Source organism: Numida meleagris, chromosome 9 (assembly GCF_002078875.1).
Source record: "Numida meleagris isolate 19003 breed g44 Domestic line chromosome 9, NumMel1.0, whole genome shotgun sequence".
In the NCBI taxonomy this organism is placed as follows: Eukaryota; Metazoa; Chordata; class Aves; order Galliformes; family Numididae; genus Numida; species Numida meleagris.
Genome location: NC_034417.1, coordinates 13,056,057 through 13,065,978, shown reverse-complemented (window position 1 = coordinate 13,065,978; position 9,922 = coordinate 13,056,057). Strand labels below are relative to the sequence as shown.

General features: G+C 46.8%; 1 long non-coding RNA gene across 1 annotated transcript; it reads left to right on the top strand.

Annotated features, from left to right (window-relative positions):
- LOC110403790 lies at positions 1,276-9,664 on the top strand. The gene is made up of 3 exons (XR_002441831.1): positions 1,276-1,299; positions 8,859-8,977; positions 9,525-9,664. It is a non-coding gene; the product is annotated as an uncharacterized LOC110403790 (long non-coding RNA).

Genomic DNA, 9,922 nt, shown 5'->3' with positions numbered 1-9,922 from the left:
GAAAAGCTCAGACTTGCATAGTGTAAAATCATTTTTTCTGTCTTTGCCACTGTTCTTTAAGAGAAACCAACAAGTTTGAGGACAGGCAGGATGGCATTTGCAAAGTTCCTGCCAGTTTTAATAGCTGTGCTTGGAAGCGAGCCCGTGGAAGGTGAGGCCATCGTGCCGTCTTTCCCAGCGTGCAGATCTGAACAAAAAAAATGTGAAAGCAAACTTCCAGCATTGCCATTCCTCTTGCACGGAGACAAACAGCCTTCCCTTTGCCTTATCATCACTTTCAGGGGGAAAAGGGAGGACCCTGCCCAATGTGGGAGTGCTGGTAGCTGCATGCCATTGCCCTGCTCTGCGCTGGAAGCTTTCCAGCCCTGCACTGAGCTGAGGGACCAGCACTGCTCTCTGCCTGTGCCTCTTTGTGCTGCTCATCCGCTGTGCTGTCCCCTGGGGCAGCCCCTAATGACAGGCTGAGAAGTTGAAACAGGCATCGGGGTTAAGAGAAAGATGTAACTGCTGTTTTAATGTCTCTTTTGTAGTCTTTTCCCTCTGTATTGAAGGTGTCTGTTTAATACCGAGTGATGACTGCCCTGACTGTCACTCTCTGGGAGATATTGTGTTTAGGTGCCCTCCTGGGCTTTTCAGACAATCAGATGGTGGCACATGGCCGCGATAAACAAATGCCTTTGAAAATTCCCCACATTGCTATTGAAGTGCCGGTCCTGGCGGATGCGCGACCCGTCACACTGCTTTTCTCCCAGCTCTGTCATTCTCTCAGCCGGTGGCTTTTGTGTGCCTGGGAGCTGTGGTCGAGTCCCAGACAATGCAGGAAGATGTGTTTCGCTAAGAACCCTTTCCACAATTGACTTGCTGCTGATGGGAGCTGCCCGAAGGAGCCCTGGGGCTCAGGGCTGGAAAGGGACCGGGTTTGCCCTGGTTCTCGGTCTTGTTGGAAGCGATGGTGGGCTGGGAATGGAGAAAGTGGGGATTGAGGAAGAGGGGCAGATGTGGGATTGGGATGAATGTTAGTGAATTCATCTAGTGCCTGACTTAGTGGTTGGCAACCCTGTCCACAGCTGGTGGGTCAGAACTAGATGATTGCAGTGGAATTGCCAGGTCACGGCCTGAACCACTGATTGAGCACCAGGTGAGAAGGTGTGGCTAACCCAGGGAGCTCAGGTGCAAGCAATGTACTTGAGCCACTGGAAAGGGTGGACTCTGGGCCCGCCCCTCCTTGCTCTCATTTAAGGGCTAGCAGCTGGGCAGAGATTGCACTCCTCTTGAGTCATCACCGGTCTTCAGAAAGGGGTGAGCTAATTTTTCTTCTTTGTTATTGTCTGTTGCTCTGTAGCACTTGTATCCTGGTAGAATGCATCGTCGTTGCCTTCTTTTGCTGCCCAGTGAGCTTTGAGGTTCTAACCTAAGCCGTTCTATGAATTAATGCTCATCGTGTGGGTGAGAGGCTACTTCCCCATTGCCCAAATGGCCTGCAGTGAAGTGAGGTCGGGGTTTTGTTGTACTGTTTCCTCCTTATTGCCAGTGAGGAGAAGATGGGGTCGTTCCCCACGTAGGGATGCCTGCTTGCCTGGTCAGACAGAGGAGAGAGTCTGGATGCAGACTTTGGGTCTGGAGATTGGAAGGGATCTTAAGGATCATCCAGCTTAAGCCATTCTATGATTTGTCTGTCGTTGCAAAGGAAGCACGATAGGGGCCAGCTGGGGAAGACATGAGTTTAGATGCCGGACCATGCTAAGAGCACATGGGAACACTCCTGCTTTCGTGAGCATTTTTTCATTCAGTGCTTTTGGTGTTTAATGGCTTTTTGCAGCATCTGGAAGGGGATCCCATGCCTCCTCCTTGCCTTCCCCTTTGAAATTAATTCTGACCGTGTAGTCCTACTGCTGAGGGATGCGTGCCACTCTGTGGAAGAGTGGGAGGAGTGCTAGGCTGTGTATTGGTTGCGTACTGCAGGCACACTTATGGGGCTGTGCAGGGTGATTTTGGAGCTTATGTGCCTTTTAAATTTTCTTATTTTTCTCCCAACTTTCTTCTTGGAAACCGTATTTCTCAAGAAAAAAAAATCAATCCCAGAAACTTTTATTAGTGCCTTCATTTTTTCTTTAGATTCCATCCTTCTTAATTATTATTTCTTATTTTCCTCATGGTGTCAAGGGGAAAGAGAAGAGATTGCATAAGTAAAATTAATTCTGATGTCAAAATAATATTTTGTCAGTGGAAATGGGAAGTTTTGCTTTCTTCTTTTGAGGCAGCTATAATGCTTTATGGGCAAGGGAGAGGAGTCAATCCCCTCTTTCAGCTAGTCCAAGTAATCTCTCATTTTTATAAATACTTCAGCAGTTCTCAGTCACTCTGTAAGCATTATGCTTTGGCCAGGTAGTTCAGATTTATAAGGGATGTAAAATAAATTAATTTTCAACCACAGTCATCTATATGATGTCACCTCCTCAATCACAAGCGCAGGAGAGCTGCTGACCCAGGGCTCCAGCAGCTTCTTTCCAGGACAAGTAACAAGCCATCCCTAAATCTTTTGGAAGCTTTTCCCGTTCCTTTGGGGAACAGCTCTGCTGTGCTGGGAGATGTCCTTGTGGTTCCGGGTGGGTGAAGGCTGTGTGGCCAAGGAGCAGGTCACCCTGCGGCAGGGACCTGCCTGATGTACGGTGTGCTCTGACACGTTGCAGGGCACTGAGCATTGTTTGCTTTCTCCTGCACTGAGCAAAGAAATGTGTTTAGCTCAAGGACACCTTCCAGGGGTTCTACCAACTGTCTTGCAGTCTTTCATTTTGAGGCATAAGAGAACCTGTCCTTTCTTCTCTGTCCTCATTGTTGCGAACAAAATGCTTGCTTTCCCATTTGGGTTTCTCTGCTTTTATCTTCCAGCTGCTGTTGGTTCTTGCTCTGCCTTCATGTGTGCAAGCAGAAACCTGTCTGAAACTTAAGATCTTTGCTGTTGGAGGTTGCTACGTTGTTGTCCCCCTCAACTATCTTTTTTTGATGGTGCGTTGTGCTCCTCTTAGTCCCTCACAGCAAGGCATTTCCCCACTTCGTTGGGTGTTTTTTTTAATTCTCTCTAGCATCATCTCCAATCACTTCTTTACGTCCTTTGCAAAATGCATTTGTAAAAGCTGCTATCAGTGTGCTGGTGTTGGTCTGACCAGTGCAGACTAAAGTTACAAGCCAGCTTCCCCATCCCCTTGCGTTTAACTGAGGGCTGACTACTTGATAGACACTACTGACTACATAATTCTCTGGGAGCTCAGTTAATCCTCTATTAAAAATAACACTTTTTGGAGTGCTTTGCTTTTTCATTTTCATTGCACAGACGCTCTCTCCTACCTCCCACAGCTGGAAGGCAGTTCTGTCCTAATTTGTTTGTTCCTTGGTGCACACCTGTGTGTTTGCTGCAGTTAAAAAGTTTGGTTTGCACAGGCCTGGCATACCAGGAGGTCTGCAAAGCTCTGTGGGACCTCCTGCTGAATTGCCCTGCCAGCTTTTGTGTCTCCTGCAAACCTTAGAGGCATTTTTTTATTCTTTTATTCTGCCTTCCTGAACAGTGCTGGAAGCACTGGAGGACGTCAGGTAATGCCTGTCCCCCTGGAGCCCTGCAGAAACCTCTTTGGATGCTAATTCCCCCGCTCTACCATCTGTCCGGTTTTGATTTCAGCTCTTTGACTTCTTCCCCCCTTTCTCAATCTCAGATTGGTGACTGCTTCGCAGCAATTGTGGAGGAAATGAGATGGGGTGAGAAGGTCTGGGTACTGAGAGGGGTTAATGGGGAAAATGTTATTTTTACAGGTGCTGTGCACGGTGTCTGTGTGCATGTATACATATTACAATGCAGAGCATAAAAGCCTGAAGTCTCCTTTAGCACAGCCTGTAATCCTATTAGAAGGATTACTCTGTTGTCCTAGGCTATCAGATCGTGGTAAGAACTCATTTAGGTCAGCTGTTTAGGAAATTTACACACACAAGGAAAAAAAAATTAAATAAGCCTCTTGCTGTATTTCATAGGGATCGACAAGCCCCTTTCAGACCTTCTCTGTGCTGCTGATTACGTCCTTGCTCTTGTAGTTTCCCTGCATCCTTCTTAAACCCTCATGTAAATGATTTGCTTTCAGCTTTTCACTTCTAACGGCAGATGTTGTATAGGCGGTGCGGTAGCTGGACCCCAGGTATTTCCAGACCTTGAAAGGATTAGAATTTTAAATAGTAAAGTACTTTGGTTTTTGCTCTCTCTCTGTGCATTTGTGCACGTGGTAACTTTGAGAGTAAGGGTATGGGTAGGCCTGATTTGTGGGCAGAGCTTAATAAAAGCTAAATCTGCACTGGCAGGGCCCCAATCAGTTTAATCCTTGGTCTGGTGATTATCAGCAATGTTATAATTTAATTTGATGCCTCTGTATTCCGAAGGTCAGCTCATGCTTTCCTTTACAGTGGCAGTCAGTTCTAGTGCGTGTCTTCCTCGGAACTCCAGGGGAGCCAGGTATTTAGCAGGGGAGTGCTTAAATGGGGTGTCCAAACAAAGCAACTGGACACGCAGCATCGTTACACAGACAGGTAGGAAGCCCTTCATGTTAGGAAAAGGGTGGTGGGAACCTTCACCTCCTAAACTGGAATTGAGCCACATCTGTCCTGAACTTGACATTGTATTTCATACCTCCAACCAAATCTTGATGGCAGAGCAGGGAGGGAGGGAGGTGTGTATGCAAATCTCACCTTTTGCTGCCAAAGCTCTACGCACTCACAAGGTATTCTGTTTGGTTTTTGGCTAAGTCTGCATTGGGCAGTTGAGCTGTTTCTTTCCATCCAGAGGGAATGTACCCAGTACAGGTGGGAATCCCTCCATGTAAGGATTTGAGACATTAAGTCTTCCAGCAAACAGAGGATTCTACCTGTAATCCTGTAGAGCTTTGAGGAGATCCGTGCTTGTGTATCATCACTGTGGCAGACCAGCGTGGATCATGTCTGCCCAAGCTGCTGCACACATTGTAATCTAGACATTTGTGCAGGAAGCAGCCATGCAATGTGTTTGTGAGGTTGGACCCTTCCTGAAAGCACCAGACATGCTGGCACTTAGGATCTGCAGGGAAAAGAGTGGACTTCTCCAACCCACCATCAGTTTTCATTCCCATTTTTTTTTTTTTTTTTGAGTCTCGTCATCTCTTGAATATCTGGGAGATTCCTTCACCTTCCTTGGTCTTGCTCTTCCCTCCAAGCTAGGACAGCAGTTTCCTTTCACCCTTTCCTTCACCTCCTCAGTTGGGTCTCGTTTGCTGGATTTATTCTGGCTCCTAGGGTACGTTAGATGATCCTCGCTAATTAATGCCCTGCCAACTCTTCTTCCTTTAGCTATCCAGACTTTTTGCTTTAAGAGTGGATGTTTTTACTGCCAGATACCTGCTCCCTCCTCTGTGTTTCCAGTGGAGTGCTGGTGACATCCAGTGTCTAGTTTGGCTTATCACTGGCACACACGTGTGTCCTAAGCTGAGATCCCCAGGGGATGCTATAGATCTAAAGACTTGTTTTCCCCCTCAGCTAGTCTGCATTTGAATGAGCGACCATGCACCATGTCAGAGGTGTTTGTGACATCTGTAATTCACACAAGAGGAAGGAAAAAAAAAAAAAGGAACCTTTGAGGCCAGAGCTCCTAGGAAAAGCTGCCTTTAAAAGAGAGGCAACTGTGCACAAAGAGAAATGAGAACTGAGAAACAAATCACAGCTTCCACTGGAGATAATGAGAATCTCAGATAGTAACACATGCAACTTACTGAGGCCAGAGCGGTCCCATCTTTCTGTTCCCCAAAGGGAGGCTTAGCGCTCTGTAATTCTCACAGGGTCACTGCTTTCCTCCCCTCTCTGAAAGCAATACTGGGCCTGCAGGAGAAGTGCTGCAAAGTGGTGCAGGAGGAAAGCCAAGGGCCAGCAGCTCAGGCAGCTCTCTGCTTGCTGCCTTGTGCCTTCCTGGGCTTCAGGCAGACTCTGATTTCACAGCCTGGCAGGGAAGGACTGTCCACATAGTGCTGATGCTGAGCTCTCAGCTGGGATTCACACCAGCAAAGAGGATTTCCTGGAGTACTGATGGTGGGAGGGCTGAGCCTGCCCCGTATGCTCCAGAGGTGTAGAACAGGCAAAAGGTGATATTTACCCTCATCCTCGCTTTCCACCCCATTTAGTTAACTGGGGCAACCTCAAGATTTCTTCCCATGGAGTTTCCTGGAGCCGTAGAGTTGTACCCTGAGAGAGTAAACAGAAGCCCTGGTTGCTTGGGTCATTAAACACAGGACAAAGCACAGGGGAGCGATCTGTCACTGGTGGGCTGGGAGAGAGAGCAAATGGACCTTTCCATCCCTAAGCGTGGTGATTTTCTTCACTCCTCATTTCCTTTATGACATCCAGCCCTGAATGTAGCTGCTGCTCCTGCAGCTGCATGCCCAGCCTTGGGGGCAGAACGTGCTGCTGCTCTTGTTCCCAGCATCCCCTCTTCCATTTAGAATCACAGAATTGTAGAATCGTTTCAGTTGGAAGGGACCTTTAAAGGTCATCTAGTCCAGCTCCCTGGCAGTGAACAGTCCTTTCTCAGCAGGGCTCGAGAGTCCCATCCCGGAGGGAGGGAGTGCAGGAGAAGCTTCTGAAGTTTAGCTTTACACTTAAGCAATTTACATTTATCTGAACTGCACATGGTGGGCCTAGGATTTGAAGAAATGTGATTCCACTGCGTATCAGTTAACTTGGGATGGACTGTGCCTCCCTTTGCTTTGAAAAACACTTGAGATGAAGGCAAGTGATCTTGCTTCTGAGGGTGTAAAGAGGCCTGGGTGGTGCTGCCAACACTTCCTGCAGCAGACCTGGTCTGTAGCTTCACGTCCCAGGCATCCCTGTTCTCCACGAGCCTTTCTGATGCAAGAAGTGCAGAGAAGGAATGTGTTCTCCTGCCCAAGGCCAGAGGCAGCTGACTCCCAGCAGGATGGCTTTCCCCGTCTTCTAGCTCTGATGATCTTAGTTTATGTTGTTTGTTTTCCTTAATTGAATATTTTATAAATTAACATGATTTCTGCATAGTGTTTATCTTTCTCTCTGTGAGCCTTTATGGCCGAGATAGCCTAGAGTAGACTAATTAAAACACTGAACCGTGACTGTGCCCCTAGCCAAAAAGAGGACCATATAATGGATGTGATGCTGATACAGATCTGGGAGCTGGCGAAGCAGAGCGCCAGGAGATCTGTCTGTGCCCATCAGTCTTACTTAAGAAGCCTTTTCTATTCATTGCTGTTGAGGACTGTCTCTTCTCTGTCTTAAGTGGATGCTAAGATTAGGGGCCTCTGGGTGAACATCATCCTTCCAGATACTGGTGCTGCTAAAGGTGCAATTCTGCAGGCATCAGTGGAAAGCATGAGCAAAACTGTGCACTGCTGCTGCCTGGAAGGGCTTTTCCCTGCACTTTACTGCTGGGCACTGCCTTGAGGAGCAGCTCAAGTTGTACTCCTGCCCCATTCAGGCTTATTCTCGCTAGCCAGAGACAAGGCTGAACTGTGGCTTTTCTAACCTCGAGTGCACCGAGGAACTGGGGAGAAATGTCAGTGCGAGGGCTGGAGGCAGAGGAGTGACGTCTCCAGTGCTTGGCTTGAAGGCAGGCTTAGAGTGACTTCTGAGAACGCTGCCTCCTTTTTTTACAGGCCTTTTTTCACTATTGCTCTTTCAAGATAAAGAACTTGGCTCCCTAAAGGGGTGAGTCAATCACTGTTTTATTGCTACCAGCTGAATAGTAAAAAAAAAAAAAAAAAAAAGCCAAGCATAACCCATTTGCTACTGTGCTGTGGTTAAAATCCAGCTTGGTACTTTGCATTCCAAGACATCCAGCCTCATCCTTTTTCATAGATTCCCTTGCAAGCAGTAAAAATATCTTGAAGATGGCTTGCACCCAACCACAGAAGCCCCCATGTAAATATGCCGGTGCTCAATTACAGAGGGGAAGTGACTGCACAGCAGCAGCTATAGGAATCTTTGTTTAATTTAAATGAGGCAATCTCTTTCTGCATCTGTGGAGTCTCTCTAAAATTAACCTCAGACTGTGGGCTGGTTACCTGCACAAACAAAATCATATCAGAGCTATGCTGGTGCTGGTGCCCTAGGTCTTCATTGAACAAAATCATCCTCTAGGCATGATTTTTTTCTTGATATATTATCTATGTACCCATGTGCAGGCAGTAAGCACATTTAAGTACCTCGCTTCTCAGCCACATAACCAGGTTTTGAGTTGTTGGTCACTCACGAGGTCACTCACGAGTGGTTCTTTCCTGTCTGTTGTCATCTTTACCTCCATATCCGTGTCGTTGTGCCTAACCTTATTCTGGCAAAACAGTGAGAGAGGCATAACAAAGCTGTGATGGATGAAAGGCACCCATTGAGTTAGCCTCCAGTGGGGATTGTGGTGCTTAAGGTAATTCCTTCCCCTGTGGTGTTCTTAAGGTCTCTCCTGAAGACCTTCAGTGTGGATTGATGGGTACGAATCTTCTCTCCTACATTATCGACTTCTTTTGGCTTAATTTCCAGTGCAAATGTGGCTCCCTGCTCCATTTTCCATTACCAGGGCTGAGTATAAGTGAATCGTGTTGTCAGATCAGTAAATCCCGTCCACTTTCCTACCTGTCCTCTCCCTCAGCCATCTCTGAATTGCTGTTTGAGCTGAGCTTTTATTACTACTGACAGCCAGGGTTGTAGTCCCTGCAGAATGGCTTCTCCAACACTTGTAAACTCTCTGCCAAAATTAAAGTTGGCTGTCTTCAGATTTAACCTCCAGTTCCAGGTAGGTTTTCAGTGTCCCTGCCCTAATACTCTCATTTCTGCCATAGCTCACTTCATCAGCACCAGAACAACCAAACACTTGTCTTATTGCTTCTATCTGACCCCACTCTGCCTTTAAAAGTCAACAAACCAGCAAGCTTCTGTGACACCGCCAGTGCTGCTACTGGTAAGAAAACAGGATAACCAGGCTGGTTTTCCTCTTCCCCCCCCCCCCCCCCATATGAGGAACTCAGAACGCGTTTGTAGTTCTGTAACTCATGTAACACAACATGGAAGAGCTGGAAGTATGGCTCCAAGCAGGGAAGCAACAGTTGAGCTCCTCAGAGTCTGAATTGTTCTATGATTCTAACCCAGTGAGATGCATTTCTGAGAGTTGTTCTTCTAGGGACCTTGAAAGCCGTTGGAAAGGGACTACAGGGCTAGATCCCTTCTGTGCTTGGAGCAGAGGATGTCTCCATAGGATGTAAGGGGTTGATAACTGCTAAAGCCTTTGATGCTTATTGCACACCAACTTTGGGGCTGTAGTTGCAGCAAATAAGGGTTAAAGCCATTGGTAAGATCCCAGGTTCTTTGGTGCTCAGTTCCTTATGCAGATGGAGAAAGTTTTGGCAGTCTTGCTTTGGTGCTGTCATCAGCATGCATTTGTTTCAAATTAATTAAAAGCGAAGATGAGATTCCCAAACTCATTTAACTTCCTAATCTTTGTTCTCCAGGGACTGACTGTGGAAAAACAGCTGGGGACCCAACGTGTCCTTTAGACAGAGATGAAATGCAGTTAATCCTGGTTATATCAAAGGGAGCGGAAATGAAAAGTAAATTCCCACTTGCAAAGATTTTTTTTCTCCCCTGTGCATTTTCCCCACTCTGTTTTTCCATACAAGAACTTTCTTATCCAGGCAGGTTGGAAGATATTTGTAGTCCTGATTGTTTAAATATTAATCTGTACTTTAAGATTCATTTGTATGCGTGAAAGAGAGAGACAAGTGCAGTGGAAACCCCACAAATGTACTCTGTATCCACTGGATGGAGCGTGCAGTGATGTTAGGCAAACCCAGAGATGTTATATGCTGTGACAGGACCACTCTATTATGGGTTTCAGAAGTACTAACCT